The sequence below is a fragment of the Saccopteryx bilineata genome, chromosome 4 (genome assembly GCF_036850765.1).
Source record: "Saccopteryx bilineata isolate mSacBil1 chromosome 4, mSacBil1_pri_phased_curated, whole genome shotgun sequence".
NCBI classification, from domain to species: domain Eukaryota; kingdom Metazoa; phylum Chordata; class Mammalia; order Chiroptera; family Emballonuridae; genus Saccopteryx; species Saccopteryx bilineata.
Genome location: NC_089493.1, coordinates 284,453,812 through 284,468,266, shown reverse-complemented (window position 1 = coordinate 284,468,266; position 14,455 = coordinate 284,453,812). Strand labels below are relative to the sequence as shown.

General features: G+C 52.3%; 1 long non-coding RNA gene across 1 annotated transcript in view; it reads left to right on the top strand.

Moving 5' to 3' along the window:
- The window catches only part of LOC136333430 (uncharacterized), a 539,264-nt gene extending 527,310 nt beyond the window's left edge, over nucleotides 1-11,954 (top strand). The window contains exon 3 of the long non-coding RNA XR_010731033.1: nucleotides 11,921-11,954. This is a non-coding gene — a long non-coding RNA (uncharacterized lncRNA). The remainder of the gene's footprint in view (nucleotides 1-11,920) is intronic.
- The last annotated feature ends 2,501 nt before the right edge of the window (nucleotides 11,955-14,455 follow it).

Here is a 14,455-nt window from a genome sequence, read left to right as displayed (position 1 = left end):
CCTGATATTCAATGAAGAGTATAGACCCGATGATCTTAGTGGTCCCTGAAATAATCCTCTTATTTTCACTGGTCCCCAAGTGTAAAAAGGTTGAAAACCACTGTATTAGAACACGTGAGTACACACACACACACACACACACTCTCTCACACTCTCACACTCTCTCTTTCACACTCATGTCCATAGCCCTCTGTTCTTTGGCATTATTTAGAGAAGGGAGGAGAAAGAAATGAACAAAAATCATCAATTGCTGGTATCCTGTGTGCGAAGTACTGTGCTAGGTTCTCTAACAAAACGGCGGCAGAGGAAGCGATACTCACAGTAATGCTAATACACGGTGACAGCAGACAGCACTCACTGGTCTTTACTTGGCACCAAGAACTGTCCTAAATGCTTTGCATGCGTTACCACATTTCCTCTTTTAGAGAACCCTCTGTGGTCGTTATTTAACTGATAGGGAAACTGAGGCTCACAGAGGAGAGAAGCGACTTGCCTCAGCTCACCCAGGTGGGCAGGGGCAGGGCTGAGGTTGAACGTGAGCGGGGCTGTCCAATGCCCGATCTCTCTTTGTCTTCACGCACCACCTCCCAAGGGCCCCAGACCAGGTGCGAGTGCAGACTGGAGCCCCCAGGCCGGGAGACAGCCAGCTCAGCGTGGGAGAGAGTGTGGCAAAGGATGACTTCTCAGAGACTGGCACAGCAGGTGTGCAACCCGGCTGCAGAATGATATTGGTGTATCCCCTGAACCCAGCCGAGCTGTGGCCACCCGACACCTTCCCGTGTCTGTCCATTCCGGTTTTCCTATGCAAGGTGCACTCCAGCCCACCTCCCCCTCTCTGCTTCCCTCCTTGTCGCACACTGTGCTTGTGGGCCTACCTTCGGAAGTTAGCTCCGTGAGAAGGGACTGCCGTGCCAGAGGTTACGATGATACCTCTCGTGATAGTCATTACTAAGATTCCAGATTGTGTCCCACACCAGGCAAGGGGACTGTCAGCGTCCACTCAGAGCTGTTCTACAGATCACCACCTAACTGGGAATGAGCTCCTTGTCCAGGGCACTCCGTGGGCACTTTCCCTTTAACCTTCAAGCGCCAGCAGTGGAGGCGCCCACCTGGCACGTGTATGTTACCTGCGGACCTTTTCTGAGAACTCCCCCTGCCCCCTGCTGCCCGGGCCTCGCCCCCCCTTGTTTTTCTCTGTGTGTTTTGGGAGGCACTCCCCACTCTGCAGGGGAAATCCTGAAGCCTGGCAGCCCTGCCGGGAAAGTGCTCAGGCGTCCCCCAGCAGGACAGGGCGATAAGCAAGGCAGGCGGTCAGCAGCAGGCGGGGCCCAGCTGTGGCTACCACCGAGTCTCCCCTCTGCCCGGAGACTGGCTGTGTCAGAGCAAAGACGATGCCATCTCCGTGCCGTCGGAGGTTCTGAGCAGGCAGTCCTTCTCATTCTGGCTTCGTCGGTCATGGAACGTGGGCGTTCAAAGCTGACAGAGGAACCACGGGCTTAGGGTTCTGTGTGCGGGTGTTTCAACGGCACTGCCTGTTGCCGGGGAGGCTGGTGAGTCGAGGAGGTCAAGGAGGCGGGTGTCTGGGTGAGCTGTAGCAAGTTTGTGACTGTTTCCAAATAGTGTTTGGACGGCAGGGCCCTCTAACCAGACCCACCCGAATTCAAGGTTCTCATTCCGCCGCTTATTAGCCAGACCCTTCGGGGATAAATAAATACATCACCGCTCTGACCGACTGCTTTTACCACTGCGGGCAATGAGACTTCACAGCATAGAGCTGTGAGGATGTTTAAAGATTCTGAGAGCAGAGTTTTATTCAGAGCCCGCAGGGTAATCCTTAGTTAATTTGAACTCTTTTGTTTTGTTGTTGTTATTATTAATAATATTGCATAGTAAGCTTCCTGAGCTTCCAAAACCATGTCAGTGCGCGCCTCAAGCCTTTTCCCGTGCAGTTGGTTCCTTCTGCCGGGAAGGCCCTCCCTCCCACTGCAGATCAGTCCTCCCTGGCAGCGATGAGATGTGACCCTTGTGCAGATGAGCCCCGAGGCGAAGGCCTGTGCGTAGGGGGACCTGCCACCACGTGGGGAGGCCTCTAAGCAAAGAGGTGGTGGCTGAAGCAGAGCCTCCCTGCGGGTGTGCTTCCCGACCCTCCGCCCTCCTCTCGACCGGGCCTCGTTTCCATGTCCCCTCTCCCGGCCTCACGTGCAGAGGCCAGAGTTATGGCTTCTAGCTCATCATCTTTGAATTGGGGATCCCCGGGACTGTGACCATGAAGAGGGGAGACACTGGGGAAGGAGGGACGGTACCCAGCAATTCAAGTTTTACCACGCGGGCTTTGCAGAGGAAGGACTGGTACAGCCAGGGCGCCGCCGGGTTTCTGCCCCTGTCTGTCGTCCTCCCCCCCCCCCCCCCCGCGGCTGATGGCGAAGGAGCGAAGGGAACAGCGGTTGGAGGTGGCCGACTGGGCCGACATCCCCACCTTGACTCCTCGCTGCTGTGCTGTCCTAGAGACTCCTCTAACCTCTCGGGCCTCTCAGTGCCCACGGCAGGGATGCAATGGTGATGATAACGCCTAACTGGGCAGGCTTTGGGGACTGAGCCAGTGCAAATAAACGCACAGCACGGGGTCGGCAGGGGGAGCGCGCAGAACTGACCTCGGTCCCCTCACCCCTTGCTCTGTGCCGCATGGCGTTGCTCCGGGGCTTTGCGCACCGGTCCCCGTCCCGTCCTGGGAGAAGGTAGCAGTGGGGAGGTGGGTGGACTATCCAGAAGGACTGGCAGGAACGAGGTGCTGCCTGAATAATGGCTTTCTGCACATGTGCTGACGAGAGAAAACTTAGAAAGTACAGAAGGCAGCAGAAAATGAGATACCCAGGGTTGCCTCCCATAGAAAAACACTATTTAAAGTTTCTTTCCCCTGGTTTCTCCTATTCCTGTTTTAGCATAGCTGAGATTGTGTAGTCTGTGGCAATTACATCCTGTCTCCCCCCCCCCTTCATATTAGCATTTCTCCTGTTCTTTCACAATTGGCTCCGCCATTTGCTTAGTAGCCAGTCACGTAGCAGTCCATGAAAAGGGGTGACCAAGCTCACTGAGACCATCCCTCATTGTTGGACAACCAGGTTGTTTCTAACTTATTATTATTTTTTCCGTATATAATGACGTGTATGCATGTCACAGAACAGTTTTGTGCTGCACGCTTTTGCCGTCAGTCCAATATGTCCTTAAGGAGAGGTTTCCCCGAGCCGAATTCATTCATGGGCCAGAGGAAAGGAGGGCTGTCAAAGATCTCCACGGACAGCCCGGGACTGCTGAGTGAAGGCTGAAGCACAGCCATCCGGGAGCCTCCTTTCATCTCGTGGCCCGGCCTCACAAAGCAACACGCGGCCCCTCGGAAGGAGTCTGCTAGCGAGAGGCAGCGACTTCTCCCAGAGATTACAGGGCACGGAGGGAGGGGCCCCCCCAGCCGCCTAGCGCTCCTGGCTCCCCCCAGCCCTGCCTCCTGTCTGGCTCCTAATTAAGCTTCAGATAATGTTTGCAATCTCGCCGTGTTTCCCAGCACATGTCAGGGTGACTGATGGGCTCGTCACAGCTCAGACACCCATCAACCCGGGGCTGTAACTACTTTAACCTTCCTAATACACACACTTCAAGGGCAAGCCAAGGGCAGGGATTCGTCTGCCCCTCCCTGCTCTGCCTCCCCTCCTCCCCCCTCCCACGGGCAGGCTTTACCTTTGCTCATCTGTTAGGTAGACCTGAGGCAGTTGTGCCAACGCCAGACCTGAGACTATTCTTAGGTTACAAGCTGCCAGGGTTTTGAAGCAAGTGCATATAAATATTGCGTTTCTGACAGTGAGACTTATGAAGAGAAAACCTTGTGCGTTTTCTAGAAGAATTTGGAGAGATTTATGTATTGGCCATGTCTGGAGCCTTTGGAATTTGGGAGTAGGGGTGCTGGTGAGGATGAATATCCTCTGTGAATGGGCTCTTTCCTTTTTTACACTCACATGAATAAATCTGGGCTGAGTCCCGGCTGCTCTGCTCTGCTCTGCGGCTGGAGCCAAGTCCTGGGCTAGAATGGAGCAGCTGGGCGGTGGGGAGTGGGGAGCCGCCTGCTTTCAGGAACAGCCCTGTGGGTGGGTGCTTTGTTCACAAGCGACTCTATTAGATGCAGGGGAACCCCAAATATCGGGTGGTAGGACTGCTGCCACTGTTGGTTAGGACACCCCAAGCTAACCAAGTGACAGCGACTCATTCTCCAGCTCCCGTGCAAGGCCGGACACGCCTGTAGAACCCAGGCCAGACAGGCAGCAAGGAAGGTCTTTGTGTGTTTTCCAAACAAGGGAACCGAGGCTCAGAGAGACCAGGTCACTTTCCCCTGGCCGTGGGCACGGCGTGTTTGTGGTCCGGCAGAGTTTGTAAAGCCCGGCTGTCTCGGACTCCTGAGCAGCCCATACACACTTTACCGGCTGGAATTCAAATGCAGGGCTCTGAAAACCGTCCCCTGACAAGTAGATCAGGACTACCGTAGCACGCGGACGCGCACAAGAACAGTGTGTGTGCCGACGGTTTTGTGAAGGCGCGCTGCTCACTGTGTCAGGGACCGTGTCAAGCACTTTGAACATATTGTTTTCTAATTCTTAGAACAGTCTTGTAGAAATGAATTCTATTTTCATCTGATAACTATACACTCCCAGGCTGAGAGAGGATAAGTACCTTTTGTTGCGATTATCTATTGCCAAGCATAAAACGTAGTGGCTCAAAATAGCGATCGTTTATTATAGCTCAGGATTTTGTGGGTCAAGAATCCAGGCAGGGCGTGCTGGACACAGGGTGAGTGAGGTTTCTTGGTGGCATTCAGCAGGCAGATGGACCGCCTGGAGGGTCGAAGAGGGCACACTGGCCAGAGAGGCTGGAAGTTTGGGTTTAGTTGGGACTATCCAACAAAGTACCACAGTGTGGCCTGTCCAGCATGGTGGTCTCACGATAGTCGGATCCCCGATGTGGCAGCTGAGGGTGCCCAGACGGGGTCCCACTGGACAGTAGTGGAAGCTGCTAGTGTTTTAATGCTGGACCCCAACCTGGCACAGTGTCCCTTCTGTCATCCATTGGGCGGGTGGCTTTAGAACCCACCCCGATTCAAGGGCTGGGAACACAGACTTTACCTCTCAGTGGGAGAAATACCAGAAGAACATATGGCCACTTTTAATGACCACAGGTGCCCAAGATGATGTATGTATGTATTGATAGAAAGTGGCAGAAGCAGGTTTTGAACCCGGGACATAACTGGACAGCTGTGCTGGGAGGCCCCAGTGGGAAGGGAATGAGATATCCCAGGGAGGAATACCTCGCTGGAGGTGCTGGTATTTTCCAGTCAGGAGATAACATGGAATCGACGCCACCCTGGGGAAGGGTTTCCCCATTCCCAGTTTACAGGGCATTCGACTCTGTCGGAGAAGGGAAGCGACCCCAAAGCCCCGTACTTACTGAGACGCAGGAATCCCATTTGTCTTATTCCACAACCCTAACTCATTTCCTGCTTTACCTGTCTTTATGATGCTGTGTCCCCGTGAGAGTGACCCAGAGATTCAGACAGTTCAGGTAAAGTGTTGACTCCGTTTGGTGAAGGGTGCACAACGCTTTGCTGGCCCCTTGGGTCAAGGTGACTGTAAACTGTTTCTCGTGATCCCAGAATAGATCACCAGGAGCCACACTGAAGACAAAGGTATTCAGAACATCTCTTCTACTTGAAACAGGGCCAAACACCACGGGGTTCAAATACCTCCTCAGGGCTCTTTGAGAATGGACAAGCCAACACTGCTGTTACCAATGTTGACTAGACATATAAGCAGGAGATTAGACAGGATTCGAGGAGAGAGAGCATTACCAGTGTCAACCTGAAGACAGACTGAGCTCCCAGGAGGCCTCCTGTAGACACTGGGAAGCGAGTAAGGAGAGGATTCCGTCTGCTCATGCAGCGTCTTTGCTGAGCGTCCTTTCTGCCTATCTGAGCAGGGAGGGGGGAAGAAAACAGGAGAGAGGGGGCATGGAGTCTGTGCTTTGCTCTTGCCAAAGGACATGTTAGTTTCCTGAGGGCCAAGAGGATACCACGGAAGAGCTGGGTTGAAGACAAACGGCTGATGCACCCAGGAGGGCCAGATGCAAGGTGGGGGACCCTGGCATCGAGAGATGGTGCATCATACCACCAGAATCATATTCCTGGGAGGAGCTGGAAGAGGGGGAGAAGTGGATTCTATCAGGAAACCATGGAGAAGGATCTCAGGCAAGGCAGCGCCGCTGTGAGGAGCTGTGGCCGGGACTGCGAGCTCTGTTCTCTGAAACCATTTTGTCTTTGATGTGCAGCTTGACTCCATGTCCAAGCCCCCTTGCCATTATACGTGGCCATGTGACTAAGCTCCAGCCAACAGAATATGAGCTGAAGTGATGCATGCCGCTCCTGGTTCTGGTCCATAAAAACCACCCGCACACATCCCTCCATGTGTTCTCCTCTTCCTGGTGGGCTGGGATGGAGATGGCCATGGTGACTTCGGGAGCCACTTATTAAAGAGGGTGGGGCCTCTGTCAGCCTGGGTCCCCGAATGATCACGGGGAGGAGAGCTGGCCTCTGATGTGTTCTCTCGTCTAGGACTGTTACGTGAGCAAGAGATGAATATCCATTGTGTTCAGCCATTACACATCTGCTTCTGTTTGTTACCACAGCTTCGATGTTCCTGACAAATACAGGAGGCCTGCACCCACAAGGCTCTCAAAGTCCCACCTGAGCCCCCTGAAGGCAGCAGCCTTCAGACACCTTTCATGCAGAGGGCACCTATGGCCATCTGTATTGGCCAGATAATCAGCTTCGACAACAGATGAACTCATCCGTTGTATGTTAAAGTGGACAGGAATGTTTGCCCCTTGTCCTCTAATCCCTCTGCTCAGACCCAGGGACAGCCGTTCAAACCAGAGAACCAGCGGGAGAAGAGGGTGTTCATGCTCCCCAGTGAATCCCTCTGGTCCAAGCCTGCCTGGCGCAGTTGCAGGAGTGGGGGATGGGGGAGAGGGACACATTGCCTATGAGACTAAAGTTTCACACTGAGCCAGAGCGGGATTCTCATGCCCGAGGGTGACCGGGAAGCTCCAGGTCTTCCTGAGAGGTCCTAGAGCCCTAAACACGGAGACAAGAGGGAAGGATGGTGGGCGGAAAGAGCCAGTCTTCATGCTGGCGCTCTTCTGGTTTGGAAATTTCCAGTAAAAATTTCGCCTGACCCCGGACAACCTGGCAGCCTGGCAAAGACCATGCGATGGTCGACTACTGGGCGTGAAGATTTAACACCATCATTTGAAAGACTGTCACTAGAAGAAATCTCCAGAACTCATGAATAATAGCCTCATGGGCCTCTCTACCTGGAATGCCTGTGTAAGTGACACACTGACACCAAATGACAGTGGGGCCGTTTGTTGATGTGGACACACCTGTGTGCCAGGAGGAATAGGACTATTCCACCTTCCTGCCTGGCCGGCTGCTACGGCCTCATTAGCCCAGCCCTGGGGGCACCCTGCCTGAATCCTGGAGAAAGGGAGGGGGTGAGCTGGTGGAAGGTAGAGAACATGCATCATTCAGTGAGATCGGAATTGGGTAACATCCGGCCAGGGAACAGGGAATGATGCTGTGTCCCTGGACTTCTGCTTGGAAGTGCTGCGGGGCCTTGCACAGAGCTGCATCGAATCAGAGAGGCCTGGGTTCAGTTCCCTGCCCTCCCACTTGTCAGAGAAGTAATTTAATCTCTTCGACCCTTATCCAGATCCATTTAAAGTGAGCTCTGTCAATTGAATGAGCTAGTAAATTCTGTTGTGTCCTTTCGCTATTCTGAGTTGTTTCTAGCCCAGGTGAACAAAAACAGACCTGTCTGACCCCTACCCCTGCAGAAGTAATAGAGCGGTCCCCCAAAATGTTCAGCACAGAAGGTTGGCTGGATTAGAGCAACAGAGCCCCAGATGGTGTTTAAGCGTCTCCGACGGAGACGTAGAGAAAACCGAGTGGGTTGGCTTGGCCAGTGATCACCCCACTAGCAATGAGCGCAGTCCAGATGGACATTTATTTGTGGGAACTCTCAGGAGGGAGCCCGTCTCTCCGCGGCGCGGGCAAGGTCTCTGGGTGGGCCATTTCGGAGTCCGGCCTGGGTTTACACCCCGCGCCTCACACTGTCTCACGTGGCCTTAGGAGAGGAACTCAGCATTCTAAGCTCAGTGTCCCCACCTGAAAACGTGTCAGGAGAGTCGGCTCCGGGGTCGCGGCCAGAACTGAAAGGGAATCACGTATGTCAAGTTCCCGGCACAAGCGAGGAGGAAACCCTTAATGTCGGCCTTTGCCGTTTCAAACAAAGGTAGAGAAAGGGGAAGGAAATGATTAAAGGGCTGGGAACACACCGGAACAAAGCACTGAGGAACGTCCTCCCAGGAGTACCCTGCGTCCCTCTGTGCCTTGCACTGGCCCACAGAACGGCCCACCTCAAACGCGGCTCTAATCATATCAGCCCCCGCTGGAAACCCTCTGATGGCCGCCGCTGCTGACGAGATGAAAGCCCAGCACCTCAGCCTGGCACTGGCAGGCCTTAAAGAGCCCTCACTCCGGCAGCTGGCCTCTGCAGTCCCCGCTAGCTGCCCGGCATGCCGCAGCGGGTTACGGGTGGGCCCTGATGTCTGTGGGCACCGCGTTCCTGAATAAGCCCTGAGCTGATTGAAAGTGGATCTAACATAATTATGACTATAAAATCAATCCCAAGTGCAGTGGATAGAAGGTCCGACAACTTTGGCAGTTTGCTTTTCATATATTTATCTACTACATAGAACTGTCGAGCAGAAGTGAAATACGGTTTATCTCCAGTTGGCCACAAGCCCCACCCCCCTCTACTGATCACAGGGTCTGTGGCACATTCTATGCTGATGAAGGGGGAAGCGTCATTTGCAGCCTCCTCTTCAATGAGAAAAAAAAAAGCCAACATTTCTATAAAGTCCCTTATTAACATTGAGGCTTGTAAACTTTATTTAAATCACATTTTAGCCGTGGCTGGATAGCTTGGTTGGTTAGAGCATCATCCCGAAGTGAAGAGGTTGCTGGTTCAATCCTCAGTCAGGGCACATACAGGAGCAGATCAATGTTCCTGTCTCTCTCCCTTCCTCCCTCTCTCTCTCCCTCTCTCTCTCTCTCCCTCCCCCCTCTCAAAATCAATACAATAAACATTTTTTTTTAAAAAAATCACATTTTAAAATGTATGTTTAATTTGACTAAGAATACATGGATATGTTCTCAAATAATTCAGAAAAAGAGAGCTCCTCATGACTTTTCTTAATCCATTACGTCCCAGTAGAATTCCAATTTCTTCCTCAGAGGCCAATCTTTTATTAGTAAGCTTGGTGCAAGTCCTCCCGGACTCTTTTCAGACACGTACCCGTGTGTGTGCTGGGCAGAGAGGGAGGAGGAATGTGTCGTGTAGATATACTCCAGTGGATCTTAGAGACTGGTACCGTTCTGTGAGTACTGGTCTGCATCTCCTCTTTCCCATTAGCAGCATCTGTTAGAGAGTTTTCCATGTCAGAACACTGAGATCCACTCCATTCATTCTAATTAAGTTTATAATATGATTTACCATAATCTGTTTGGCTTGGGGACTCATAAACGGAAAGTCCAGCCGCCACATCTGGACTATGCGTGTGCTCTGTTTGGCTAGAGCCAGATGTCGTCTGCTGGAACCTGAGTGCAGAGGGCTTTGGCTAGAGTAGGGACTCGGGTGGGCCACTCCGTATTGTCATACAGCCAGCCTACTTTTTACACTTTTAGTACTTTCCTGGCCCCTGTCGGCACGTGAGTGTTCAAACCCTGTATTTGAGCTATTCTTTGATTTTTTCTGTAGATATTAAATCTTTTTTTTTTTAAGAAATGTATTGTTATCGTGAACAATGCCGCAATGACTAGCCACGTCTATGCCTCTCCGTTTGCATTTATCTATGGTGCATGCGAGAATTGGGTTTGCTTGATAGAGGGGGAAGGAAGGGGTCACACAATCGAAAATGCACGGGCTTAGGAGACGTCCACTAAGATGATGAAGTGAAGGAAATCAGGGAAGTCAGCTGAGAACTGTCGCCCGCTGCTTAAGACCCGTAGCTGTTGAATAGCACTGTCCCTCCCCTGTTCCTGTAGGTTCTCAGCAGGGCAGTGCTCCCCCACAAAGGATTGCTTGAGGATCAGCTGCTTGCACTCCCCACCCCAGCTCTGAAAGGGCTCCAGGGAAGAGAGGGAGAGAGGGAGGAGGGGTGAAGCTCTGGACTCTGCCATCCATCACGCCTGCCTTGGAGCGTTTCTCCAGGGCTGGCTTGTGAATTCATGGCTTGGCCAGCCTCGGGCCACCGCTAATAGACTTCCTTAGCCAAGGTCAGTCTGAAGGCTGGCCTCCTGTTTAGGAGGCTAATGGTGCGTGAAAGCTGCCTGTTGGGTGACAAGCTCCCTCGGAGCCACTTCTGGGGCTAATGGCATAGAGGAGGGCGGGCCTGATCCCTCGGAGTGAGCACGGCAGAGGTGGTGCTGAGATCGGGCGTGGGCGCCGCGGGCCAGGGAGTTCGGGGAGCCCCCCCGTGGGGTACACAGCGGTGAGCGGGTGCTGGTCTGCGTCGCCGTCGGCTTGGGCTGCCATAGCAAAGCGCCAGGGTCTGGTGGATTCAACAAAAGGAGTTTGCTTCTCTTGGTTCTGGGGACTGGAAGTCCAAATCAGGGAGCTGGCCCGCAGGGTTGGTGTTTGCTGAGAGCTCTCTCCTTGGTTGCGGGTGGCCTTCTCCCCACTGTGTCCTCATGTGACCTTTCCTCAGTGTGCTCAGGGGGAGAGAGGGAGAGAGAAGAAGGGCCGGAGGGAGAGCAAGAGGGCAATGAAGCGCTCTTTGGTGTCTCCTCTGCCGGCAGTCATCCCATCATGAGGGCCCTACACTTTTGACCTCTTCTGAGCCTAATTACCTCCCAAAGGTCCCATCTCTAAATACCTACACATGGGTGGAGGTAGGGTTTCATAAATTCGGGGGGGGGGTGAATTCAATGTATAATAGTCTGGTAGGAAAATGTGGCTGAGGTTGGCCAGGTCAACCACAGGAATACGATAGAAGGTTGCAAGACAAAAGCTTTCCTGCCCCCAGACAGGCAACCCCTTCTATGCATATGATAGGAGTGGTGTCCACACCAGGCCCTCAGCACAGGCTGGGCTCTGAGAGGGAACCTGCAGTTTCCACATGTCTTTATCAGGGGCTTAAGACTCAGCTCCTCTAATAACTTTGTGGGTTTTGAAAAATGATTTAAATTCTCTAAGGCCAATGCTCTGGTCTGCGAAACGGGGATACTAAAAGTTGTTGCACGGACTGGAGGAGGCCATAAATGTAAACAACTTGGCACCATGCCTGGCACAGCCTTTACTGCCCCAAAATATTGAGGCGCCCCGAAACAGAAGGCTGTTGTCCGTGTAGCCGGCGGTTCTGCCTTCTCGTAGCACTGACTCAAATCTTTCAGGAGGAGACAAAAAAACCCCACCAGTGTCTCCAATGCCTTTGCTTCGGCTGTGCTCACTTAATCATCATCAGCGCCCGGGCACTGCACACGGCCCTCCCCCTTGTTTGTTTTTTTTTGGCTGGCAAGATTGTGATAATGTGTTAAAAATATTAATTATCCTCTTTACCTTAAATGTGGGCCTGGGACAAACAAATAGTGTTGCTGTGCTTGGTGGAAGAAAAAGTGCCTTTGTGTGTGTGTGTGTGTGTGTGTTGTACCCATCGTCCCTCAGGTCAAAACAAATTATTGATGCCAGTTTCTTTAAAAAGACAATTAATCCAATTATCTTATTGTTGAATCGATACTAACGTCTTTTTTATTTTCTTTGCCTTGCAGGTTTCGGGGAGCCTGGCTGCCAGCGAGTCCGAGGTAGGGAGTGTGTGGGCCTACTGTCCCCGGGGTGGGGTGGGGGGGCAGCTGCAAACGGGTTTGTTTTGCGAAGCGGTGGCTTGGGTATTCTAGGTGTGATGCCCATCACTCGGTGGCCTTCTGAGTAAGATCAAGTCTAGCTGCGACTCCGTTCTGTGTGGGCCCCTGGGGTGCTGTGGGCGATGGTGGGAGTGAACAGGGCACCAGAGGTTAGACCGGTGGGGTCAGACTGGACCTGGGTTCCGCCACCTCGGGACGTGAGTTCTGGCTAGGACAGGATTCAGAGCCGAGACTCAAACTGTAAGAGAAAGTTTATTTAGAAAGTCATAGAGGTAGAAGAAATGGGTGTTAAGAGACGAGGTACAGAGGCAGAAGAAGGGGCGCTCAGGAGAAAGAGAGGGACCTGCCTAGGGGTGAGGGGAGGAGGAGAGGAAAGACTGCGTGTGCTCCCAGGAGGGGGAGCACTGGGTCTTCAGGGCTTAGGGCTCTTAAAGCTGTAGACTCTAGGGGAGGCCCCAGGGGAGGATCTCAATAGAATATTCATCAGCTCTCCCGATGTGTCTTTTTGGGGTCATGACCTCCACTGATTGGCCAGTGCCGGCCAGGGGTCCTTAGTCAATACAGCTGGTCCTGATGTTCAGCTGTGGGGCCACTAGTCTGGTTTTGCTGCTTTTCTGGGCTTGGAGCTGAAACACAACTGAGGCCTGGGCTGTCGTCCTCGCTTTGGTGACCATCTGTACCTGGCCCATCGTCCTTGCTCTGCTCATGTCTGTCTAACCGCCTGCCGCAGTTTGGAGGACGTGCTGTCATTTGGTGGCTTCTTTGGTGCCGGGTCTGGGGCTAACCCGGTCACCCCGCTGGTCCTCCTGAAGGGGCGCTGAGTAGCCTGGTAGAGACGGTGAGCGGTTTTGAGGCTGGACCACTGGCTCACCTCAGGGTCCCCCTCTGCGTACACACGTGTGGTTCCTGCCCCACTGAGCCAAGCCTGTGCTTGGGCAGTGACCCTCCCTCTGTCTCTGTGGCGTTTCATTCCCTCTCTTCGTTCCCTCTCCCCGACCCTCTGGGGCACGGAGGAAACTGCGGCTCAGGTTCGCAACACCAGGAAAGAATTAGGAAAAAAAAAAGGTGTTGGCCAGAGGTCATCAGCAAGGTGACCATCCATTGGGAATGGTACAGGATGTCACTTACGGGCATCTCTCCCAGATAGATCCCATGCCATGGAGCCAGTCCCTGCCCTACTCCCGAGTTACAACATGAGTGGGCGGAGCCAGGATCACGGACCTGGGCCTCGGCTGCCCTGGGTTTCACGTGACATCACGCAACGTCTTCACGGCTGAGTCTCGCTTTTCTCAATTACACCTCTTTCTTTCTGACCCACCACTTGGTTGCTGGGAAGGTAACGTGAAATGCAGGATATAGAGGCAGATTGAGGCAGCCTTCTACATAACGTAAGGGGAGGTCACCATCAAAAGTGTAAACTTGAGTTCGAATGTTTACATGCTTGGTAGACATATAACAGCTTTGTTGCAAAAGTTTTCCAGAACTGTGATGCATTAAGGGTGTAAATGGTGTCAATGTTATTTTAAATACAGAGGCAGGTATTTGGGAAGGAGGTCAGTGGGCTGAGAGGGAGACTGGAAGAGGAAGGATGAGGTGCAGGTAAGTGGACACTGCTGTCACCTACTTCCCAGTGACCAATTGCTTGAATCAGTCAGTTATCCACCTAAACATAGTTCCCTCATTTCCAAAATGAGAATGACAATACCCATCACCTGAGGCTATGGGGAACATTAAAATGGTAATGGCAGTGTTTACTTTCTTGGTTTGCTATAACCAGAATATGGGTTTCTATATATTCATCAACACCTATTACAGACCATTGATGATGAAATAAATGGCTTTGTATGAATCATTCTATAATAGTCTCAGAAAAGTCTTGTGATGTAGGGGCTATTATAATCCTCACTTTACAAAAGAATAAACTGAGGCTCAGAAAGACCAATATTTTTCTAACTAATGAGCGATAGAGCTGGGATTCATACCATGTCTAGTTGGGCAAAAAGTGCTGGCTATGAACTGCCATCCCATATATCTTCACTAAGGTTGCTCTAACAAAGTAGCATAGACCAGGTGGGTTAAGCAACAGGAACTTTTTTTTGTGAAGGTTGGGAAGTCCAAGATCAAAGTGCTGGCAGATCTGGTGTCTGGTGAGGACTCTACTCCTAGATTATCAGTAGCCTTCTTCTCACTGTGTCCTTACCTGAGAAGAAAGCAGAGAGAGAAAGCAGGCTTTCCTGTTTCTTCCCATGAAAGGCACTAGTCCCATTCATCAGAGCTCCACTCTCCTGATCTAATTACTTCCCAAAGGCCCCGCCTCCTAACACCATCACATCAGGGGTTAGGATTTCAACAGTCCGTGTACAGCTTCACATAAACCACCCTTATCATTGTCTGGTGCATAGTTGGTGTGCAATAGATGTTAGCACTGCTACCCCTTGAAGG